Source organism: Crinia signifera, chromosome 2, assembly GCF_055691185.1.
Source record: "Crinia signifera chromosome 2, ASM5569118v1, whole genome shotgun sequence".
Classification (NCBI taxonomy): Eukaryota; Metazoa; Chordata; class Amphibia; order Anura; family Myobatrachidae; genus Crinia; species Crinia signifera.
Genome location: NC_139218.1, coordinates 97,378,258 through 97,403,126, shown reverse-complemented (window position 1 = coordinate 97,403,126; position 24,869 = coordinate 97,378,258).

Here is a 24,869-nt window from a genome sequence, read left to right as displayed (position 1 = left end):
TAAGGCACAATGATGGAAAGGGAGTGCACTTATCTCAACCTCGTTGGTAACGCAGGGCCAGGCAGAGGACACAGGACTGGTACTGGACTCAGAAACAGGGGCCAGCGGCAGACAGCAGATCCACGGTTGAGAACGAAGGCTGGAACACTAATAAACAGACTGCACAGTGAGAAGCCACTGCTGACCCTCACTGGAGAACACAATAGGAAATATCACAAGCAGGCAGCATCTGGTCAGAAACCCTAATAAAGGAAACCATTTAATGAGAAACTCAGCTGCAGCTCAGAAAACCCAGTCCAGGTTGCTAAGCAACAGCTAAATAACCAAACCAACAGCAGCACACCTAACAGGACACTGTGGATGTCGGTGGACTATCGGGGTACTACCGGGGACCAGGTAAGTATGAAAAAAGCCACAAAACTCCCATATCTAAAATGCTTGTGGTCCCCAGCATTTCGGATAAGGGATACTCAACCTGTATATTTAAATCAGAGTGCTGCTACCGCAGACTTTTGGATTTCTGCATGCATTTGTCCTGGGGTGCAATCAGAAATTGGACAAAACTTGAGGGTTGCAAACAGCATCACCATGGGGGACTCAAGTCAGAAAATGCCAGTTCTAGCGACTAAACACCGACTAAATACGCATGAGTACCACGAGTCCTGCAGTGGAGCTGATTACCTGTCAAGACTGTGTAGGACTTGCTTCACACTGCTGGGAAATTCCTGTTTTTTGAATAATCATCCCATAGTGGGTGCACCGTATCCTGTTAACATGCTATCATTATTATTCGGTGCCTGTGGGCTACTGACTAGTTTTACTTGGAATAATGTTTTCTAGTACCGTTTATTGATTTTATACGCATTGTTCGATGTAAGGATAACCCTTCTGTATCTATTATTTTATGAATTGCCTTGCCCCTGATGAAGTCGTGTTGACAAAACGCGTCGGGCTCTTTGTAATAATAAAAAAAAAAAATTATTCGAACAAAGTCTTAATTTTATTGATGAAAACATCGGAATTATACTGCATAGAAATTGTGACTGTGATATCACTGTAATCATATTCAATTGCTAGGTGGTACATTTTGAGCGCACTCCGAACAACCCCCATCTTTGTCCATGCTGTGTCTCTCGCTAACAGGAGAGTCGTTTGAAGTTGCTGCTCACCAATTATTGTGAATAGCGCAATACCCAGACCATTGTTTTTATATATATGTATGTATGTATATATATATATATATATATATATATATAATATACAGCCAGGGAGTTCAGCACTCACATCCAAATGTATTGAAGATAGGGGTGCACAACAAGGGTCATCCAAGCCAGATGGCCAAATAATAAATGCAGGTGCTTAATGAAAAGCGGAGGCACTCACCAATTGCAGAAAAGTCAGTCACTTTTATTCAGTGGTCATATCAGAGGTCGACGTTTCGACCCATATAGGGCCTTTGTCAAGACAGAGAACATAAGATCCATAGGTACACCAAGAGAGAAGCAGTAACTGCTTCTCTCTTGGTGTACCTATGGATCTTATGTTCTCTGTCTTGACAAAGGCCCTATATGGGTCGAAACGTCGACCTCTGATATGACCACTGAATAAAAGTGACTGACTTTTCTGCAATTGGTGAGTGCCTCCGCTTTTCATTAAGCACCTGCATTTATATATATATATATATATATATATATATATATATATATATATATAAACGTCGACCTGACTAACTTGTACTGATGTGTACCCTGCTGATGGAATAAAGACAGCAGTGACAATTGCAAATTGACAAAAGCCCTGGTGAGTGCTATCTTTCTTTTCGAATATATATATATATATATACTCTGTCAATAATAGGCGTCACTCCGGGGCTTACGTGAAAAAAACTTAGTGGAAGTTTATTATTCCTTACGGTCTACGCCGTTTCGGGATAAACCCTTCGTCAGGACCAAAAGTATGGAACAAAAGTGCAAACAACAATGTGATACAAACAAATCAACTTACATATAGGGGACCCGCCGTGTAGCGTCCTCCTCCGTCCTGGACTCCCGATGACGACTTCCGGGTACTCCCGGAAGTGACCTGGCCGACCTGGCAGCGGAGGAGGCCACACTGTGGGAAAAGTGTACAGTGCCATTAGTTGGAAATTCATCTTAAGGTGCCTTGTGCTTACAGTACAGTTAATGATCATTGATTAGTGCTATAATAGAAGTGTCGAAAACACAAAACAATATACAATACAAAAAATACAAGTTAAAATGCTGCACTCTCCCTGAACCTCTTTATATTCGCCACAAGATGTCACTGTGGCGCAACATATACCTGTCTCCTATGGTAAACTAGGCATAAATGCTGACTACCTGTATGATTATATACCTGTCATGTCAGCTTTTATAAATACATTTTTAATTTGTAGCAGGGAATATTATTGTTCCTGTCTGAAATCCTGTTCATTATACTTTAACATGAAAAACTCTGCACTTAATTCATAATTTTTACAAGAAACTACCTAAATTCATGGTTTCATTAAGACCCCCTGGTTTGAGGGTCCCCAAGGTGTGGATCCACCTACTCTCTATTTGTAAGAGGTGTTTACCCCTATCTCCCCCTCTTGCAGATTCTGGTGCTTGGTCAATTAGTTGGAATCTTAAATTGGCCACTCCATGCTTCGCTTCCAAGAAATGTCTGGCCACAGTCTGTTCGCTGTGACCTTTTTCAATTGCCATGCGGATGGAAGTCCTGTGATTTGCCATCCGTTCTTTGATGGTCCCTATTGTTTTGCCAACATAATTCAACCCACACGGACACGTCAAAAGATAAATAACGTATTTAGACGTACACAATAAAACTGGCTTGATGTTAAAGCTTTTGCCCGTGTGGGGGTGGCGAAACGTGGAACCAGAGCTCATATAGCTACAGGTGACACAGCCGGTACACCTGTAACAACCCCCTTTGCGTGACAGGAAATGTGTTTTTTTAACGTTAAAACCGACATATCAAAATTAAAAACTGAAGTAACACATTTCCTGTCACGCAAAGGGGGTTGTTACAGGTGTACCGGCTGTGTCACCTGTAGCTATATGAGCTCTGGTTCCACGTTTCGCCACCCCCACACGGGCAAAAGCTTTAACATCAAGCCAGTTTTATTGTGTACGTCTAAATACGTTATTTATCTTTTGACGTGTCCGTGTGGGTTGAATTATGTTGGCAAAACAATAGGGACCATCAAAGAACGGATGGCAAATCACAGGACTTCCATCCGCATGGCAATTGAAAAAGGTCACAGCGAACAGACTGTGGCCAGACATTTCTTGGAAGCGAAGCATGGAGTGGCCAATTTAAGATTCCAACTAATTGACCAAGCACCAGAATCTGCAAGAGGGGGAGATAGGGGTAAACACCTCTTACAAATAGAGAGTAGGTGGATCCACACCTTGGGGACCCTCAAACCGGGGGGTCTTAATGAAACCATGAATTTAGGTAGTTTCTTGTAAAAATTATGAATTAAGTGCAGAGTTTTTCATGTTAAAGTATAATGAACAGGATTTCAGACAGGAACAATAATATTCCCTGCTACAAATTAAAAATGTATTTATAAAAGCTGACATGACAGGTATATAATCATACAGGTAGTCAGCATTTATGCCTAGTTTACCATAGGAGACAGGTATATGTTGCGCCACAGTGACATCTTGTGGCGAATATAAAGAGGTTCAGGGAGAGTGCAGCATTTTAACTTGTATTTTTTGTATTGTATATTGTTTTGTGTTTTCGACACTTCTATTATAGCACTAATCAATGATCATTAACTGTACTGTAAGCACAAGGCACCTTAAGATGAATTTCCAACTAATGGCACTGTACACTTTTCCCACAGTGTGGCCTCCTCCGCTGCCAGGTCGGCCAGGTCACTTCCGGGAGTACCCGGAAGTCGTCATCGGGAGTCCAGGACGGAGGAGGACGCTACACGGCGGGTCCCCTATATGTAAGTTGATTTGTTTGTATCACATTGTTGTTTGCACTTTTGTTCCATACTTTTGGTCCTGACGAAGGGTTTATCCCGAAACGGCGTAGACCGTAAGGAATAATAAACTTCCACTAAGTTTTTTTCACGTAAGCCCCGGAGTGACGCCTATTATTGACAGAGTGTATTGGTGGAGTGAGACATCGCCACAGGGGAAGGCACCCGGGCACAAGAAGCTCCAGTTAGCGGGGAGTGCCGGACACTACTACGTTCTATATATATATATATATATATATATATAGATGCTGGGATGGATATAGGCGGCACTCTCGGATTTCAGTGAAGCAAGAAAAATTTATTCTTGCTTCACTGAAATCCGAGAGTGCCGCCTATATCCATCCCAGCATTTACAAGGGCTCACCAAGGCCACCAGGAAGGCACCGGGTCATTATTAAGTAACATCCACAGGAGTGCCGGGCACTTGGAAAGATATATATATATATATATATATATGTGGGAAATTATTACAGACCCTTGCGTTAGTTTAGTAGTTTGGTTCTGCAGATCAGTGGGCCAAGTTTTATTGAATAGTATTTTCTAATACAAAACTGTAAAGGGTGCATATTAGTAATGTATATCATACTAAGTTAGTAATCTATGACTAGCATTCTTTGGGGAATGAAACAGCACACGCTGTTTGGTCTATGTACTTGTAGAAAGATAAAGTGGATTTTTTACTTTGGGGTTGATTCAGACCCTCTCGATAAGCAAGTGGGTAAATGCCGCCCCCCCTCACTGACCGAATGTCCGTGGCTGCATGCGCATGGCTGTGTTCACTTACACATCCATTTGCATGTGGCTGTAGGGGTGAAAACTCATTCCATGGTCGCCGACCATCGAATGATTTTTCACCCGCTCGCAGATAAAAGTCAGTCTGAACTGACTTTTATCTACGCCGGAGAAGGGCAAAAATGGGGCGGGCACTGATGTCCCAGCAGGCATCTGCCCACTCTGGGCATTCCCATGACCCAGCCCACTCTCCATCCTCTACCCTCCCCTTAGTGTGTGGATGCCCGGCGAGTGTAATACTCGCCGAAGTCGTTCACACAGCAGGTCTGCACATGCATATTTTTGCCAATACGCAAGCACAGACCCGCACCATCGGTCACTGGGCACAATGCGGAGATTACAGAGCTAACCTGACTCTGTCAATGCGGAGATTACAGAGCTAACCCTTTATCTCTGTCCACGTTACCTCTCTCAAAAGCTTAGTACAAAGACTCCTTAGTATGTAAGAAATAATACAAATAAACCAGAAATATGTTGGGAATCTAATGGATATTCTTAGCATTCTTAGAGACTTAATTTAAAGCGATGGCCATAAGTGCCAGTCAGAACACCAGCATTTTCTTCTTTTTTTTTTTTAAATAAATTTTATTGAGGTTTTTTCAAATTATAAATTTCAGTGCAAACAAAACCAATAAAACATTCAACTTGATACATAACATTGTGTAAGTCTTGTTCTATGAAAAGAAGGTCCAGTTATTAGCAGAACAAAGCTAAAGTGCGAACGCCTAAGGGTGACAGTGGACCAGGAGAGTGCGAGATGAGGGCGGGGAGAGGGGAAAAGCAAGGAATAAGAGGACCTGGGGGGAAGGGCTCTCAATAGAGGAGGAGAATCTCTCAAAGTCTAAAGAGAGCTAGAACACCAGCATTTTCAATGAATATACATTTAAAATGTATATGAAATAAATCAATGGAATAAATAATGTATACAGTACATAAAAAATGTGGTACTACAGGTTGAGCATCCCTTATCCGAAATGCTCGGGACCACAAGCATTTTGTATAAGGGATTTTTACGTTTTTTTTATTTTTTTATTTATATACTTACCTGGTCCCCCCGATGGTCCCATGGCGTCCCCCGGCGGCCTTCAGGATCTTCTTCAGCAGTCCCAGGGATGCATTGCGCGAGTTCACAGGTGCGCCGGTTGTGTCACCGGCGCATCCGCAAAATGCACTCCTGGGACCGCTGAAGACGCTGAAGAAGATCCTGAAGGCCGTCGTGGGGTCTTGGTAAGTATGAAAAAAGGGGCGGGGGGGGGGGAGGAATCCGAAATATTCTAAAAAAACCATAGTTTTGGGAATATTTCGGATAAGAGATCTTCGGATACGGGAGACTCTACCTGTATTAAGTATAAAAAACCTGTATATTGTAAAATATAACAGAGGAAAAGAGATAGACAGGTGAAGAGAAAATATAAAATACTTCAATTTAGTTTTTTTTAGCAATTTAATTAAATCAATTTTAAAGCAGAATTGTTAAACATACAGTACTTAAAATGGAATTATATGGCTCTAAATGTTTAATAACTTAGGGGTAGATTTATTAAGCTCGGTGAAGTGAGAAAGTGTCTGTTTTTTTTATCACAGGCCAATCAGCTCCTACCTGACATTTTTCAGACCAAGTCTGTAACTTCACAGTACTTCACAGTTAGGAGCTGATTGGCCGGTGATAAAAACCAGACACTTCATCACTTCACCAAGCTTAATAAATCTGCCCCTCAAACCTTTGTGTGCCAACTTTGCTGTGAGCGATCCTTAAAATATCCACTAAAAATGACACCATCGCTCACAGCGACTGTTCTTTTAGTATAAATAAATACAAATACAAATTAAATATTGCACCAAAAAAAAAGTTGCTGTAAGCAAGGCTGGCATTTTTAGTGGATATTTTGAGGATTTCTCACAGCAACGTTAACACTCAAAGGGTTTGCTTGGCAATTTTCACACCTATTTTGACAAATTTCAAAGGGTTAAGGAGTTATGATCTTCAAATAGCAGCAGTGGAATGGACTTTCTATTTAAAGTTTGTTATGAATAATCTAAGTGTAAAGTATTTCATATTTGCAGTCACACTGATGATGCTTAAAATACCAGAGAACTGAGAATTGATCAAAAGAATAGAAGAGTAAGAATAGAACATGTGGTCAAAGTAATTTTCGAGATAATGTCGGAGCCAAAAAGACTACGGTACGAAAAACTAAAAAGAACTCCATTTTGTTCTGTTACAAGTGGAAAATTATTATAGAATGTTGTATGTCAGAAAATGATTGGTAAAACATTGTTTTGATTTTTTTATATTGTATGTTTTTGTTTACTTTGCCTTACTTGTAAGCAGGGCTATTTTTCAGCAGGCTCCAGCAGGAACTGAAGCCCTTATTCTAGTTTACTCTTTCTGACAAAATATTTCTTAGATGGACAAAACCATGTGCAATGCAGGTGAGGCAGGTGTAAAACCCCACCCAAATCTAATTATCTCTGCACAAGTAACACCTGCCTCACCTGCAGTGCACATGGTTTTGTCCATCTAAAGGTGCGTACACACGGGGGCGAACATGCTCCTGCGACCAGCTGATTACCACTGCCGGGCTCCCCCCCGGCAGTTTCTTTTTCATCAGCGACCATCTCTGGTTGCTGATGAACAGGAGAAACTGAGCAATATATTGCTCAGCCATATATTGCTCAGCAATATATGGCTGAGCAATATATCTCCCCCGTGTGTACACAGCATAAGAAATATTTTGTCAGAAAGAGTAAACTAGAATAAGGGCTTCAGTTCCTGCTGGAGCCTGCTGAAAAATAGCCCTGCTTGTAAGTATTCTGTTAAAAATGAATATTAAATTATGTTATTCATTTTTGGGGAATTATGTATTTGATATTTGTTCATATTCTATGTTGCATTTAAGGGAGATAAAAAGCAAAAATATAAAATGATTAAACAGCTCAGCATCTTTAGTTTTCAGCGTAAATTATTGGAATTTTGTATCCAACTCTTTCTCTGTCTATAAAAGAGGGAGAAATGCAAACCATGAAGAATGTGGGAAGGATAGGTAATGTGGTGATGGAAAAGACTGAAAAGACAGATACCTAGGTAGCTGTTGGGGCGCCTGTATGAGTTGTTAGGCCAGCAGCAATCTAGAAAAGGGATTGTCAGTCCCTATATGTATAAAAGTAAAATGGAGTGTGGCTTGCGCTAGATTGATGGCAGAACAAGGTTGATAGTATAAATAGAAATATTTTAATTAATACATATAACAATCTAAAATTAGCATGATTTAAATGAATAAAATAATTGGAAATAACAGGTGGATTTGAAAAGGCTGCTTCCAGTTTAGAAACTTCCTCCAAACAATAGGTGGGGGTGGCGTTCCTCCCGGTTGGAATATCTGAAGTTGTAGGTAGTCCACTGGGTGACCTGGGTGGGCACTTTAGAGAGGTGGCTTGCCTTCAAATTGGTAGCACCATACTCCGGTGTTGCCTGGGCCAACGCGTTTCGCTGCTGGGTGCAGCTTTTTCAAGGTAGAAAAAGCTTGAAAAAGCTGCACCCAGCAGCGAAACGCGTTGGTCCAGGCAACCAGCCACTTCACCCTTTATACTGCTGTTCCAGACGTCACCCCGCCCACTCCTGAGAAATTCCACCCAAGTAGCCAAAACAGAGAACCACACCACAATTGATCTTTCGTGTGACACCGGAGTATGGTACTACCAATTTGAAGGCAAGCCACCTCTCTACAGTGCCCACCCAGGTCACCCAGTGGACTACCTACAACTTCAGATATTCCAACCGGGAGGAACGCCACCCCCACCTGGTGATGGAAAAGGAAGTATTTATTTATTAACGGTTTCTTATACAGATCTGCAAGTTCCATTGCGCTTTGTAGTAAAGGTAGATGGCGCAGAAATGGGAGGGGGAGAGGGGTATATTACTCTGTTCCATAATATTGAAAATGTCAACTTTTAGGTCAATTCCGAATATTTTATACTAAACGGTTTCAGCATAATCTGTGGTTTAGTATTTAGTATTTTAGACCACACATTGGGCCTAATTCAGACCCACTCGAAAGGGGGCGAATTCGGGCCCTTTCCGATATTGGGGGCTATGCGCATTTGTAGACCCCCTGTGTGAAACCCTTCTGTGAGTATCATACTCACCGATGCATTCACACGGGGAGGGGGTGGGATATGGGGAACATCCAACTTTTATGGGTGTCCCCATGAAGCTGCAGGGCGTGCCCCTGGGAATGAGGGTGTTTCAATGTCTGCTTGGGGCAGGTGTCTGACCTCACATGGCATCAGCGCCCGGCCCCTTTTTAAGCATATAGCGGCTGTAATAAAAGTCAGTTTAGACTGGGTGGCAGGCAGAGCTTACCCACTCGCGAGTGCCTAGTGAGTGGATCTGAATCAGGCCCATTATTTTCAACTAACGTAGCTATTAAAATGTTGCAGTTTGTAGTGTAATACCTCCAAGATCCGTATGTTGTTACTTTTTAATAGCTATGTAATATAAAACAATGGGCGAAATGTACTAAGGTGGGAATTCTATTTCACATAGGATGTTGCTATGGACAACCAATCATAATCTACTTATTTATTTATTTAGCACCCTCTAAGAGATATTAGATAGTATCTAATTGGTTGCAACATCTCCTGTGAAATAGAACGCCCATCTTAGTAAATATCCCCAATGTATCTGAGTTCATTTCTTTCGTTCTGGACATCTCTTTCAGCAAAGATGCAGGTGTCCTATATAGTATGTAAAGGTAATTTTCTATCACATATGTGGATGCTTAGGGCATGGTTCCTTGCTTCGTTCACACGGCACATATTAACATTCCCAATATGAGTCCACATGGATGGTAAAATTCCTCAAAAACTCATGTGGATCTCTACATGTATCGACCATAGCGATAGCAATCTTTTGCATGTGTCTACCATTTGACAATGTCAGCTATATGCATGTCTACATATGGTGTTGACTTATTGACTGTCGACCTAGATATTGTTGCACTATCCGGATCCCAATGTCGACAATACGCATGTTTACAATAATAAGATAGCAGCTGTGGTTAGCACTAGCTGCTGGAGATACAGATCAGTGTCCATGATGTCCCCATGTTGACCTTGTTGTCATGTCAACATAGTGAATGTCAAATGTTTTTTAAATTAAGTCACGTCAACATGTCAACATAGTTAATGTCAAATGTTTTTTAAATTAAGTATTTTTTAATGATTTTTGCTAGTTAAAACAAGCTAGAGCAGAAAAAAATGACATTACAGCAGTGTATCAAAAAGATCAATAAGTGCATGTGTGATGTCGTCAGACTGCGTGCAGGTGTGTGACTGTTACCTGATGTTTCTCTTCTCCTTTCGGCACTGCTTGGCTGCGACCTGCCTGCTTCACTCGCCTGCAATTCAGAGGGCGGAGGGACAAAGGCACCCCAGGGGAACAATACCCCAAGACAACCCCACAGAATGGTCACCACACGTTAGGACGGTGATCAAAGGTTTTATTTGGCAGTAACAAGGATGGTGGACCACCACTATGAAAATTATTAACCAATACAGTATCAAGAATGGCAAACCGCAGTTTACAAATAAAGACAATCCTCTCTTCTTAATATTGTGCGCAATGGGGTCTCTGTAACACCATAGGCCACACCCTGCACAATACGCTTCTGTAAATACTATACACTGTTCAACCAATCAATGCAGGAAATGCAATACAGTAATACTGTTGTCTAAGGAGGTTACCGTGCGCAACGGGGCCACCCGTCACACCAGTGGGCCGCAATTCGCATGGCATACCACATTACCAGGGTCACCAGGTAGTTAACCCACCATACAAGCTATTCAGATCATTAAGCAAGACATGCAATAACTTTCACATGAATGAAGAATGCAACAATTATACCTTACAAAAATTACCATAAGTGTCCAGGTTTAAAGAGAATGAGTCCCTGAACTGCGCAGTTATTTTAAGTAATGAGGTACCTGTTTGGCCTAGGTGCACCGCACTTGCAGAAAGACTAAAAAGGAATCTATAATCCAAGGCAACAGAAGTGTTCTGAACTTTGGCACTCTGACAATGCTGGGGGTATTCCTCAAAAAGTTTCCAATAGATGAAAGGATGACGGTAAAGACTGTCACTGAAAAGGAGGGCCGCGCCTCTGGCTAAAATGGCGCCTGAGTGAACTTGGTGATCGGTTGCATAATCAAAGGAGGGTAGACTCCTGAGGGGCACTGTGAGTGCTAGTCTCTGTGGGTTGGCAGCTGAAGGCTGTCAGTGTGGGGGCTGTAGCACAGTACCTGCTTGTCTGCTGCTGTTGCTGGCTCCTGCCAGTCACGAATCCTTGATCCCCAAGTGGCTGTGAGATGTGCTGCCGCACAGCTCTGGTTCTCCCCTCTGCTGTCTACCTGGTCACAAGTGCCTGGTACAGCCGTCTCTCCCTGTTGGTAGCTGGTGGGTCCGGCATCAGGCGCTGTATTCCGTGGGCCCCGGCATCTCCTCTCCCGGTGGCTGGTCCCACCTGTCAATCACCGCCGCTGTGCTGACTCTTCTTGCGGCTCCTGTCAGTGAGCACAGGGGACCAAGCGGCAGCACGTCCCTTACACGGGCTGCGCACCCTCCTCACAGGTCAGCTTCCTCACTACGCTGGTGCACCCTGTCCTCAGCTCTGCTGCTTACTCCTTACACAGCGGGTCCTTCTGGCCGGTCTCAGCGTGCGCATGCTGCCGATCACCGCCAGGCACTCTCTCGGCAGATCTCGCTTGCCACCTCGCACACTGTCTCTTCTCTTCAGCGGCTTGGCTGGAGGTCTCTCCCTGCAGCGCCCTGCGAACTGCTTTCTCCTTGCTCTCTCTGGGCTCACTCCTCACAGACTTCCCTCGCGCCCAGCACGCCAGCCCCCTCCTCTCTCCTGAGGCACTTGATACTACTTCTACTGCCCAGCAACAGACAGGGCTCTGAATTCCTGCTTCTCCCAGCCCCTGTGTAAGTGCTGGGTCCTAAATTCCCTCCTGTCCTCCTTGCTGCTGCGGGGTGGTTGCCTAGCAACCCCCTGAGGCCAGGTAACCGGCCGCCATATTTGGTGAGGGCAGCACTGGCCACCAATGTTTCTGTGGCACAAAATTGGGTACTCAAATTCTGGTATGCCACACATGCCGGAGGATTGTAACAGCACACATAGTATATATACATACACAAGAGTATATAAAGGTATCTATATGCGTTCGCGCACAGAACATATATGATCTATACATAAGAGGAGTACCTTCCCCAAAGGATATCAATTTACATTAAGTCAAGTACCTGGAGGCGCCATCCAGGTTCCTGGGAACGGAGAGGTAGAAGGCGGCACACTCGTACGAACACAGTGCATAACAAATCAGTAGGCACCATTGATCCTCAAAATAATCAACCATCGAAAAACCCCACTGTCTAAACTTAAATAAACCAACTAACATTAATAGAAAAAAAAGCCTCCAAAGGACCCAAAGCAAACCTTCCACACAACCCCCCACCCTGTACTACCCACCCCAACTTAGGTGTACCTGGAGCCCTGCAACCATACCACCCCTCTACCCATTCCTACCTACTATGGACTATGGAAGAAGTAAGTTAGTGGTCTTTAGCTAAATGGTAGCTAATCTGTACCAAAAACCTAACCTACTCCCCCCCCCCCATCCTACCCGCCCACCCAACTACATCTAATACTATACTATACTACACTAATACTAATACTAATCTAACCCATCCCTCTGATAAACCCAACCCACCCACCCATCAAACATCCATGTGCGGTAACAGAAGAATGGACTATGTGGGGCAATGGCCCAGTGGCCATTAAATACGTTTAGCCAGGATATATCAGCAAAATTACAATGCAGAGATTGATCGCAGTAGAGAGTCACATTAAGGAAAATAACATAACGTACCGACAGAAAGGGCATCTCAAATTATAATAAAGCATATAACATTAATCCGGCCACCTCTCCATCAGTAGAAAAAGCAAGATTAACTCAGTAACCTCATCGTTAGGCATTCTAGGAAAAATGGGAAAACATTCAGAATATTTGAACATAAAAGTCCAGAATCTAGTAATTTCCATCAGTAGCATTGAAGGGGTTTTTAGGTGGAGCACAACTACCTCAGAGCAGCCAGGTATAGAGCAGCAAATAGTCCCAGTTTTGGGCAGACCAATAGAGGAGTACGCATCCAGAATATGATCCGGTATTGTAATAGTAAGAGCAGCAGGTTCAATAGGTGTAGGTAAACCTCCCTCAGCAACCTCAGCACACCGCTCAGGAGTGCAGGTAGAAGACAGGATAGCACCTTGTATAATATCAAACCGGTGGAGAAATCTAGAGGTAGAGGCGGAAATTGCTTGTAGTATTTGTTGAACAGTAGATTCCATATTCCTTCAGCTGAAGAATGGCCACAGATGGAAATGGCAGTGGCTAGCACACTGCCAAATGCATAGAGGAGATTGGCAGCTTGAAGAGAAGTGAATAATAGTGCACTGTGTTGAAATATTGTACTCCAGGCGATAGGTAGCCTCAGGGATCCAGCTACCCGCAATGGTCGGGTAGTTTTACCACGTGCAGGAATCCTCGGCTACTACAACAGGCAGTGGGGATTGTCAGGGAATTGGTGGAATCTAACCCCCAGTAAAATATAGCCTGAGTCCCAGATAGCGGGTGCCAAAGCTAATTACAGTGCAGCACCACGTTGTTTTATTACAGGAGGCAGAGGAGATAGGTGCAGGAGGTGAGGGACACAGGCTGTACAGCAACAATCACCCTGCCCCAGTCTGATAAGGCCCCGGGTCCTGATGCGCAGCAGGAGACCTTTAGAATGGCGTCTCCACTTCAGGAGGGCGGAAATCTTCTGGTGCTCCAAATAAAACCTGCCCCTGCTTCACTGTTTGTCCCCTGCTTCAGGGAGGGAGAGAGTAAGGGATGGAGCACCGCTATCAGGGCGTAGGAGAGGAAGGAGCCGCGGCGGAGACTGCACGGAGCCAGCGTCGCCGGGTCCCTCCAAAATGGCGCTGGTGGGAGCAGGGTCCTGTATGCAGAGGAGAATCGGGCCACACTCACAGTCACCGCGTCCGCACTCACCGACCAGGGACCAGGGTGCTTTAAGCTGTGAGTCGAGAGAGGTAAGCCAGGGTATTCGGCGGCTCTCGGCCTGGAGACAGGAGTTTTTATAAGGATAGTTGCCAGAGCTCTGTCCGCCTGCTGCCGCTCACTTGCCTGGCCAAGCCATGCCCCAACATGTCAAATGTTGACTTACTTCCAGTCTATGTTGATATTTTTATGTTGATATGTTGAATTTTGACATTAGGAATTTCTTGACCGGATTTTGTCATAATCATGGCACAAACTATCAACTGAAATGTAAAGACACATTACAAATCGATTTAATTCAAATCTTTGTACAAAACTCTAACATTAAAATTGTCATGAATCTTAACTGATAAATATGCCCCCAGTGAGATCATACAGACCATGAAGCTTCATTTTAAAATGCAAGAAGATCAAAATCAAAAATGCTTCCCATTGTGCACAGTGCACCTACTTGTCCACAGACACAACACATCCTTTTACACAGCCGCAAAAACCAGGGTCAGCAGCGGGTCAGACACGGGTCAGTAGCGGTGTAAATGGCTCAAGCCGTGTCTCTTTACACGGGACTTCTACCCAGGTCCTGACCTGGGATGAACACGGCTAGGACCTGGGTAGAGGACAGTGTAAACGATTACCCTGGCTCACCTGACACAGCTCCCATTTACATCAATGGGGGAAGCCCATACTCCGGACCGCAGCATTCACAGGTTGGGTGGGGGGGCACACACAGCCTCCGCTGCTGTCTGCTGTACTCTGGAGACAGCAGTGGAGGCAGGGAGGAGGTGAATGGATGACGGTGTGTGATATCCATTCACTTCGCGGCAGGGGGGGGTGCATGGGGGCTGCAGAGAAGCTTACCTTGGTGCTGGGCTTGCCCCCAGCGCAGCAATCGGCGGTCTCGGTGCTTGAAGATGATGTCATCTCCAAGCGCCGGCTAAGTAACCACCTCTGCTGGGGGTGTGCAGGAGGGGCAGCCGCCGGTGTAAAAGGTAGCAAACGCCGGGTTGAAGCTGGGTCCAAAACCCTGAGTGCGACCCGGCGTTTTGGTGTAAAAGGGGTACTGACTTGTCCAGTCCGCCAGTCATTAAGGAGCTGCACACACCATGTTACCCCTAATCCTCTGCATCTAGATATAAGCCTGTGCCATTTCCACAAATCAGAGCAAGCCTTAGTTTAGCTGAAATCAGCATTACGCCTTACAGTGACTATTACTTTAGCAACCTTGTGACAGCCTGCTAATTGTTAGCAATTGGCCTGTCTATGCATTTAGAAATTAATGTAGTCTGCATTTGTATTGAGAATAACAGGGCATTTCATGTAGGGCTTTGCCATGTCTGTCGTGCGACAACTTGCTTGACATGGTTATTATTTCTCATTATTGTAGTTAAACAAGCTGGTTATTAATCCCAGAAGCGAGTGGCTGTGGTGTTGCTTGATGTGCTCACAAGTTACGTTACTGTGAAGCATCTTTGTTTGCCTTCAGTCTGCTGTCTCCGTTTTGCTGCTACAGTCATCACTTCCACTAACAGCAATTCCACTTCTGACTAAGTGCTCACCACAATTTTTAAATTAAGTTTACTGTTCTTGCAAAACACATTATTTCTGGTTTTCTGGTTATATACAGAATGAAAGCAGAGGAAAAAAAGTATCAATTTCTTTCTTGAAACATGGCGTCCAAGAATATAAATATTTTTTACAGCACCCCTAGGCCCAAAGTTGTTATTGAGGAAATCAGAAAAAAATATTGAGTTTGAGTCAGACCTGTTCGATAGGCTGCGTATACTCGCAACTTTGCGAACAGGTCAGTGCTAGGTCAGATTGGCTGACGAATTTCGACATCTGATTGGCTCAGGAGCCAGCGCAAGATTTCAAATAACCACGGACCTGCTCTGAATACAGCAGGGCAGCTCACCACTCTCTGTCTGGCTATCACTGTTTCAATTCTGCCCAGCTGGTAGCGGCTGTCCCCATTACCGTGAACGGCAGCATTTCACTGGTGGCAACGAGCATTTCACTCCCCCTTGACAATGAGCAAATAACTACCCTGCAACAATGAGCATGTAATCCCCCTTGGCAATAAGCATGAAACTCCCTTGGCATTGAGCATGTAGGTAAGCTGCACTTATGTGGCATAATATGTAATGGGCATCATGGTGTGTTGTATAATATGTAATGGGCATCACAGTGTGGCATAATGTGTAACGGGCATCATGGTGTGTGGCACAATGTGTAATGGGCATTACGGTGTATAGCACAATGTGTAATGGGCATTACAGTGTGTGGCACAATGTGTAATAGGCATTACAGTGTGTGGCACAATGTGTAATGGGCATTACGGTGTATAGCACAATGTGTAATGGGCATTACAGTGTGTGGCACAATGTGTAATAGGCATTACAGTGTGTGGCACAATGTGTAATGGGCATTATGGTGTGTAGCATAATGTGATATGGACATCACGATGTGTGGCACAATGTGTAATGGGCAGTACGGTGTGTGGCACAATTTTTTCTCTATCCCCAAATCCATAGGTATGGGTCATGGTTTTTTGGATGTCTATGTCAACATAAGTCGTCATGGACATCGTAAAACCATACTTCGGACACGGTGCCTTGCTATGCTCGGCCATTGTTATAGTCTCTCTCTATGTCCACATGGATAGTTAAGTATGAAAAACCGCATTTTTAAAAGAATGAAAAAACTCAAGTTGACCTTTTCCAACCTATTGCTTGTGTCAAACATGTCGACCTTTTTCATGTGTAGACCTTTTGACTGTCGACCTAATTAGTGTCAATCTAATTACTGTCAACCTATTGACTGCATCCCATCCAAAGATTGATAGAGGATGATAGAAGGAGATGTATAGAAACTGTAGATAACATAACTAACCAAAATATTGAAAAATAGAATCTGATTTGTTCTATTGGAGATGGGATGTTACCCATTACAACCAATCAGATTCTACATTTTTATTTAGCACCTTATAGAAGATATTAGATAGATTCTGATTAGTTGCTAAGGGCAACATCCCATCATTAAAATAAAACTCCTATCTTAGTAAATTCGCCCCATGATGTCTGTGAGGTTACGTAATATAGACGGAATGCTAAATGTTTTACTACTATCAGCAGATGTGGTCAATATGTTTTGTATTTAACTTAAGCTGGGTGTCCGGTTTGCATCAGCGACCAGAGATGGGCAGAAAATGGGAGCGCGCACTCAGCGATTTATCGCCGGTGCACACCCATCGCTGGCAATATGGTCGCTCAGCGACCATATTTCCAGCTATATTTGCTATAATCGCCCCCGTGTGTACGCACCCATAGAAGTTTAATTTGTATTTTGCATTTGTTGGTATTTCTTATTTATTTATGGAAAATATATTAATTTCAGACACTATTCTCTCTTGTGCAAATGCCACTTTATATTATTGTAATGTTCACAACAAGGGTAAGTAAATGTATGTTGCTGCTCATTGGTGTATTATCACAAACATGTCAACCTATTTGTAAATTATGGAACCCCAATCTCTTGAATAGATATGCTTTGGGAAAAGTGTCAAATAATTGCACAAGTATTCACTATTATTACCTATTACAGTAGCAATATACTAAACATTATATCTCTCTTGTACATATTGGGATAAACACAGTTTGCTGTATGATTACTGATTACAGTGTGCCATTCCTTACCACTTCTGTAACTACATTTGTGATATGGTAGTAGTACTATAGTAATTACTGGCTGCTATGCGCTGTTTGTACACTAGAGTGTGCTATAACACCTTCCAATTCTAGAACAGCATGTACTATACATACTATACATATCATTTTTGAAGTCATGCACACAGAAATACTGTTTGGCACTCAGATAACTGAAACAGAAATATAAGAAATGAATATCTGCAGTAGGTATAGAGAATATTAGGTCCTCTGCCCAATAATGACATATGGAATGCCAATTTTGTTGTTGTTCATCTCTCTCAAGAAAGGCTTTCTTCTCCCCAGTGCCATCTTCTTATAGTTCCAACAGGTCTCCCCATATAATGGCCCACATTGCTGGGAGACAGTAAATGGATGAGAACTTGCTGGTTTTAAAATTTGGGGGCTCATTTATCATGGATTGCATATTAAATGCGATTTGTGCAGGATCTTACTGCCCGGGATCAAATTGCATTGCATTGAAATATGTGGTCCTATCCCCTAAATGTATTGTCCAGCACATGAAAGGATATGGGCTTGAAAAGGAAGCCCTCCCTGCGATGCGCTTTGGCAGCTGCCATGGGGTCTGCACATGTATGGTCATCTCTAACTGCCGCGCACAGAGGTCACTTCCGTGAAGGGTTCCGAGAGAACCCTCTGCCTGTCTTTAGGCTTTAATGGGTTACCGCCATCTTCAGCATTCCCAATATTGGTCAATCAGGTAGCATCGAATAGAAACCTATGACAGATATGGCTGCGGTTGGCAAAGAAGCAATTACAGCAGGTATTGGAGATACCTGCAGGGGTCCCTCCTTCTTACATTTAGGGGATACTTAATGTTTGAGGCTATTCCCCAAAGACACCAATAAGCCACAAATATGCAATGATATATGGGTCCCATATAGGCTGTAACAGTGCCAAGCAAGGGTCTAATTTACCTGCGGCAACACCAGCATTAGCAAAAATCTATGGGCTTATTTCTGACCTGCTCGTTAGGCAGCGTACATTCTCTGCTTGGCTTTTATTACAGCCGCTATCCACCAGAAAAGGGCCAATTGCTGACATCATCGCCATGCCTGGGTCATCGCCATGCCTGCATTCCCACAGGAATCCCAGCGTTTTCCAGGGGACGCCCATAAACCCCTGGGCAATCCCCTCATGCCGCCCCCCTCCCTCCCCTGCCCGTGGGAAAGCCTCGGTGAGTGTGATACTCACTGAAGGCATTTGCACAGGGGGTCTGTACATGCGCAAATACATGCAGACCCCCCCCCCCCCTACTCCCCACTGTAGGGGGACAAATTCAGCCCCTTCTGATTTAGGCCCTTTGTGTCATATGTGTCATATTCACCTTTTCATGTGTCAACCATAGATAGCAATGCCAACATTTTGTTAGTTTTTCACTCAGGACCTGTGACTCTGTGACCTTCCCAGCACCTCACTCTGGATCCGGACCAGCCACCCATTTAAAATAATTTTGTTCACTCACTCCATTGCTCCAAACCACCATCCTTGGACTCTTTCATCATCACACCTCAACTGAAGAACAAGTAAGCACGGGGGGCTGGAGCAATAAAAGCACTATCCAATACTAAGACGGCCTCCATTCTCTGTTTATATGCACTGCTCGAGATCAGAGCCAGCTTATGAGAGCTTACAGAGGAGATCGTTTATATAAAAAGATACCCAGATAGGCGTATCACCGTGTTATGCACCGTAAGTACGGTACGCATATAAACTGTTTACAGATTCCCACACTCCTGGTGATCCTGTTAAAAAGAAACCTTTATGCACAAGTTAATGCATGTTTCCTAGTAAGTCTGGTACGCAATACTGGTTCCCGCTATCCTCCAAATAACTGATTTTCATTACAAGGAATAAACTTACGGCTCTTTTTTCATTTATCTGCACGACACCCACAACGAGGGACATCCCGACAGGGACACGTTTCAACCACAGATCCCGTCATAAAGAAACCCAGATAGGAGTCCATATACCACTCAAATTGTGAGTAAAAAGTACGCATCCTTGCCACCTTATCTTGTGGATTAATACAGTTACGGTTCTGAACAAGAGTCCACTGACATACTGTCTTATATATTCTTTTCCCCTATCCAATCCATCATCATCGGAGTCAAGCGCCTTCAATATTATTTCTTCTCACAAATTTGACAAAGGGAGAAAACTGCAGTGAATCTCCATCAATATTGTGGCAGCAGGGACTCCGTGATTGCGCCTTGGGACTTTTCTACATTTTTTCGAGCAATAACAAGAGGTTGCATATCTCCAAACATGTGTTACCCTGCAAATGCAATGGTGAAAGAAATGTGGACACCAGAATACGACGTGCAACAACCAGGGAGAATATTAAGCATGATACACACCACCAAAAATAAAACCTGCATTTCTAGAGGTCAAAATAAGCACTTTAGTTCCCTTTGCACGAAAATGGATAGATGGCCAACTCAGGAAGTGGATGTCCAGTGCAATTTAAAAATTTGGGGTCCAAACACAAAGGAAGTGAACCAGATGTCATTCTTTTGGCCCTTTTTCCCCCTTTTTGGATGGGGCCTTGGGGACAGGGGCCTTTGGCACTGAAGGCTTGCGCCCTCTTCCCCTAGTGGACACAGGAGGGTCAGCAGAGGTGGAAGATTGGTGAGCAGCTTGGGGTGGCCCAGCAGATGGGGGATTGTCCCTTAGGGACCTGGCGGTGGTCAGCAGCTCCGAATGTCATTCTGACGGCTGAGTTGTTGGGCAATGCTTTGCATGCCAGCCGCCAGAATGTCATTCTGGCGTTGCAAGGCCTCAAACTTCTGGGTTTTGCTCTTCTTCCAAATCCCCATGAAATAAAAAAAATGATTCTGACGTTCTCTAGCCTCCATCCCATGCTGCTCTATCTTCTCCAGCATCTCCAACAACCTCAAATCATATGAGGCCAGTGAATGGGTTGGCCGTATTGGTGGAGGCTGGACCACTTGCTCCACCTGTGGCTCTGAAGAGGAAGATGCTGCCGGTTCATCCTGTGCTTCTGCTACTTCTAGGATAATAATTGAAAACAATGTCACCATCACATACACAAAAAATCTCTCTTACCAAATACAATGCATTACTGTGAATTTCCATCAAAAGCACTAGCAAATACCTCCACCGGGAGCTCACTATCCATATTGGATACCCCCCTGACCTCGGCCACATCAATTACATCCAACGTCTTCTCCTCCAGGGGGGTATATTCCAAACTCTCTGGCATAGGCCCCCTCCCGGTGGACATGCTGTGGTTGTACTGGTCAGTCACCTTCCTCTTCAGTACAGTTTTGAAGTCTGACCACCTACAAAATCAAAAATTCAAATATCAACATGACATATGTGCACCACTGTGCTATTGAACATCATGACTACGTTACATTTCCTAGTGTGGGTGATCTTATGTTTTTTATGCATGTTTCCCACACACACATTAATGTCTCCATTATGAGGCATTTCAGTGTCTCATCTCATTCATTAGGCCACTAAATGCACATACATATATCACTATGCAGAAATGACATCATCCATGGCCAAATTATGCACCTCCACCTGCTGTGAAACTACACATCCCACCATAGCTTGAGAGTGTTGATAATATGGAGTTAGTTAACTATGGGAAGGCATGCTGGGATGTTTAGTTTCACACCAGCTACATGTGCACATTTTTGACATCCTTCTTTCAGTAGCATCATCTGTAACTTGTTACTACAACTCTTTTTCAACTACACACTTTCTGTTGTCCCATCACATGAGCAGAACTGTGCACATAACCTCTCATCACACCAATGGTGCATGTTTCAGATATAAATGTGGGTTATTAGACATGGTTGTGTTCACATATGTCATTGAAGTGTAGCACTATCTACAAACACACCTTTATATTATTCTCCAAACATACATGTAACATATGTACACACATATGACATTATCAGGGGGAGAAACACACTTGCCTTTTCTTCATTGATGTCAAATCTCTGACCACTGTTGACACCTGGTTCACTTCCTCTGTGATCTTCTCCCAAAGCTTTCTCCTTGCACTGGCACCCAGCTTCCTGGTAGGTAATTCTATCCATTCTCGTGCCCTGGGAACTAAAATTCTCAATTCTGCCTCTAGAAATGCAGGGTTTCTTTTTTTGGTGGTGGTATCCTGCTCAGTACTCGGCCTAGATGGTGCAGGTCGTTTTCTGGTGGCCCCAGTTCTCTCACCATGCAGTTGCTGGGTCACACATGTTTGGAAAGATAATTACCGTGGAAATTACGCAGGTCTCAACACACCTGAGCATTCACCTGTACATGCACATACACAGGTTGTTGACCATTGTGTGTTACATGGTGAAATGTGTGCACATGTTATTCCAATGATGAGTGTTTTTAGGTGGTCTCTGTTGGGAGTACATGTATGCTTTCTTAAACAAATGTATCAACATACCAACATTACAATGCTTTCCTTACATTTGTTATGAGGATAAATTTGTCATACACCAACATGTTGTATGTGCCTTGTTATCAGCGTATGTATTAGTAGATGGTTGCGTGTATAATTTTTCGCACACTGTATATACAGTACGTCTCTCTCTACATTGAAAGCATACTGTATGTTATGGTGTGTATATCGGAACGGTCCGCGAAAGTTATTCGCATACATATTGTTAATGTAAGATGGCTTAATAAAGTTAATAATAAAAAAACTAGATTTTAGACCAATCAGCAACCACCAAAAGTTATATATGTACCTGCAATTAATAACTGCGCCATTGCCAATATGTCTTCAACAAGGGATAACCCCTTTTCAAACGAAGAGCTGGTGGCCTTGGTAGAAATCATGGACCGGCGCCTGGGGCCCAGGGGCCCATATGTAACAAATAGGGAGAAGCAGCGGGCGTATAATGCTGCCCGCCACTTAATCTACGCCCGGACCGGTGTCCGCAGAAGCCTGGGGCAGGTGGAGCGGTGCTGGTCTGACCTGCGGCGGAGGCAGCCACACCTGCTATGCTCCATATGGCGCCATATTGCCCGATGTAAGATTATAATTTACAAATATTTATGCGTTTTGTAGCAATGAGTTCTGTAGTTTTAAAACATGTGCATGAGTATGTGGGTGTATATGGGGTGTATATGGGGTGTATATGGGGGGTATATGGGGTGTATATAGGGTGTATATGGGGGTTATATGGGGGTTATATGGGGGTATATGGGGTGTATATGTATACCCTCTGATTTTGTGTGTAGCATATCAATTTGTTAGCATGATAAATGTATTAAATATAACTGAAATGATCAATTGTAATGTTATGAGCATGACTAATGTGACTTTTTCTTTCCCCCATTTTCATGAAACCCAACTTTCGATTTCTATACCATCAACATGAACATTTCAGCACGCACCAGGGCACGCATGGAAGCCCGGTAGGAGGCAGCCCGGGAGGAGGAAGAGGAGGAGGCCACCCAGGAGGAGGAAGAGGAGGAGGAGGCAGCCCAGGAGGAGGAGGAGGATGCCGCCCAGGAGGAGGAAGAGGAGGAGGAGGCAGCCCAGGAGGAGGAAGAGGAGGAGGAGGCCGTCCAGGAGGAGGAAGAGGAGGAGGAGGCAGCCCAGGAGGAGGAAGAGGAGGAGGAGGAGACATTGGGGCCTGCTGGTGCCCACCCCATATCAACGTCCCCTTCCACCAGCCACTCCCCTACCCCCACCCCCTCCCCACCCCATTTCCAACCCCCCTACAACTCCCCACCACCCACCCCCAACCCTTTCCAATCCCCACTCCAACCCACTACCTCTATCCCAACTCCAATCCCATCCCCCTTGCTCCTGAGCCCCCCAACCACCAACACAGGACACCCAACCAGCGGCGAGCAGGATGTCTCCACTAGCCGTAAGTAAATAATGTTGCTAATGTTTACCTACACATTTCTACACATAAACAATCACAACAACCACATATGTGTATCCAACATCATCTTTAGTTGCAACATATCACTTGCAGGTCGACCCTGAGGTCTGGTCTGTCCTTCTCCAGGAACAAGGGTCCCCTTGGTGGATTTTTTGAGTGTGGCCATCAATGTTCCCTCTAATTTTACGAAGGCTGTGTGCGGCAAAAGATTTTGTTTGTGCAACTTTGGAAGGAAATTAAAATTTTTGTGCGTCACTTATATATAACTGGAAAATGATGTTCAGTATTTGTGTTAACTTTACTTCAAAATGGTATTAAACATTTAAAACACAGCACACGCTGTAGTTAATGGGTGAAACACACATTAATTGAGTCCACAACTGCAAAAAGGGACCACTGCTGCTTTGTGCGCTCTGTTGTAATGTCTGTGCGCACGCTCGTCGAGTTGTGTGCGCGCGCACGTGCGCACAGCTTAAAGGGAACACTGGTGGCCATGCCTCACCCCTTGAATAATTGACATAACAGTACATCCAATGACACATCCTACATTAGTGGTGTTGAAGTTATGTGGGTCCAGGTGTTGTGTAACTACACTTCCCAGCATGATGTGCAACATAGCTGTAGGCCTATAATTTGTACAACAATGTCCTATATTTTAAATAGTAAGGAGTGCTTAAGCCGCAACAATGTCATTACCCTTAAATAGCACAATTGTGAGGTTAGAGGTGATTCCCCCAACACAAACCTACCAATTGGGATACAGCATACATTCATCCAAGAAGGAGGAATTTATTTAATGTTATGTAATATGTACAGTATGTGTGTGTACACATATTAGTTTTTAGTACTGTGTTTACAGCAGACCCATCTTCAATGTAGTTGAAAAATGTATGTGGCCTTCACACTTAACTCACAACTTGGTATTATGTAAAAATACAACAAACATTTGTGTATATTATATATTATTATTTTTATTTTTTTCCTTCACTACAGACACTGAACAGCACCAGGAGGAGGTAGCACGGATCATGAGGGAGATATTCCTGACCCTCCTGTATTTAAATATACTTTATGCCCAACTTGAGGCCCTCATTTAATTTTTTTTTTTAAGTTTTAACGTTTGTTAAAAAATAAATAAAAAAATTCGGTACAGTTAGAAGATGCCCGTGTTGTTAATCCAAAATATGTTAGAGGGTTTGTAAGGGCAGGTACATACAGATGTGTAATGTCAGTTATATTTGTATTTTGAGGTGAGGGGTAACGATTGATGTGTGAATGTGTGCAATAAGCAATGTGGGGACACATAGATAGTGATTAAAATGCAAC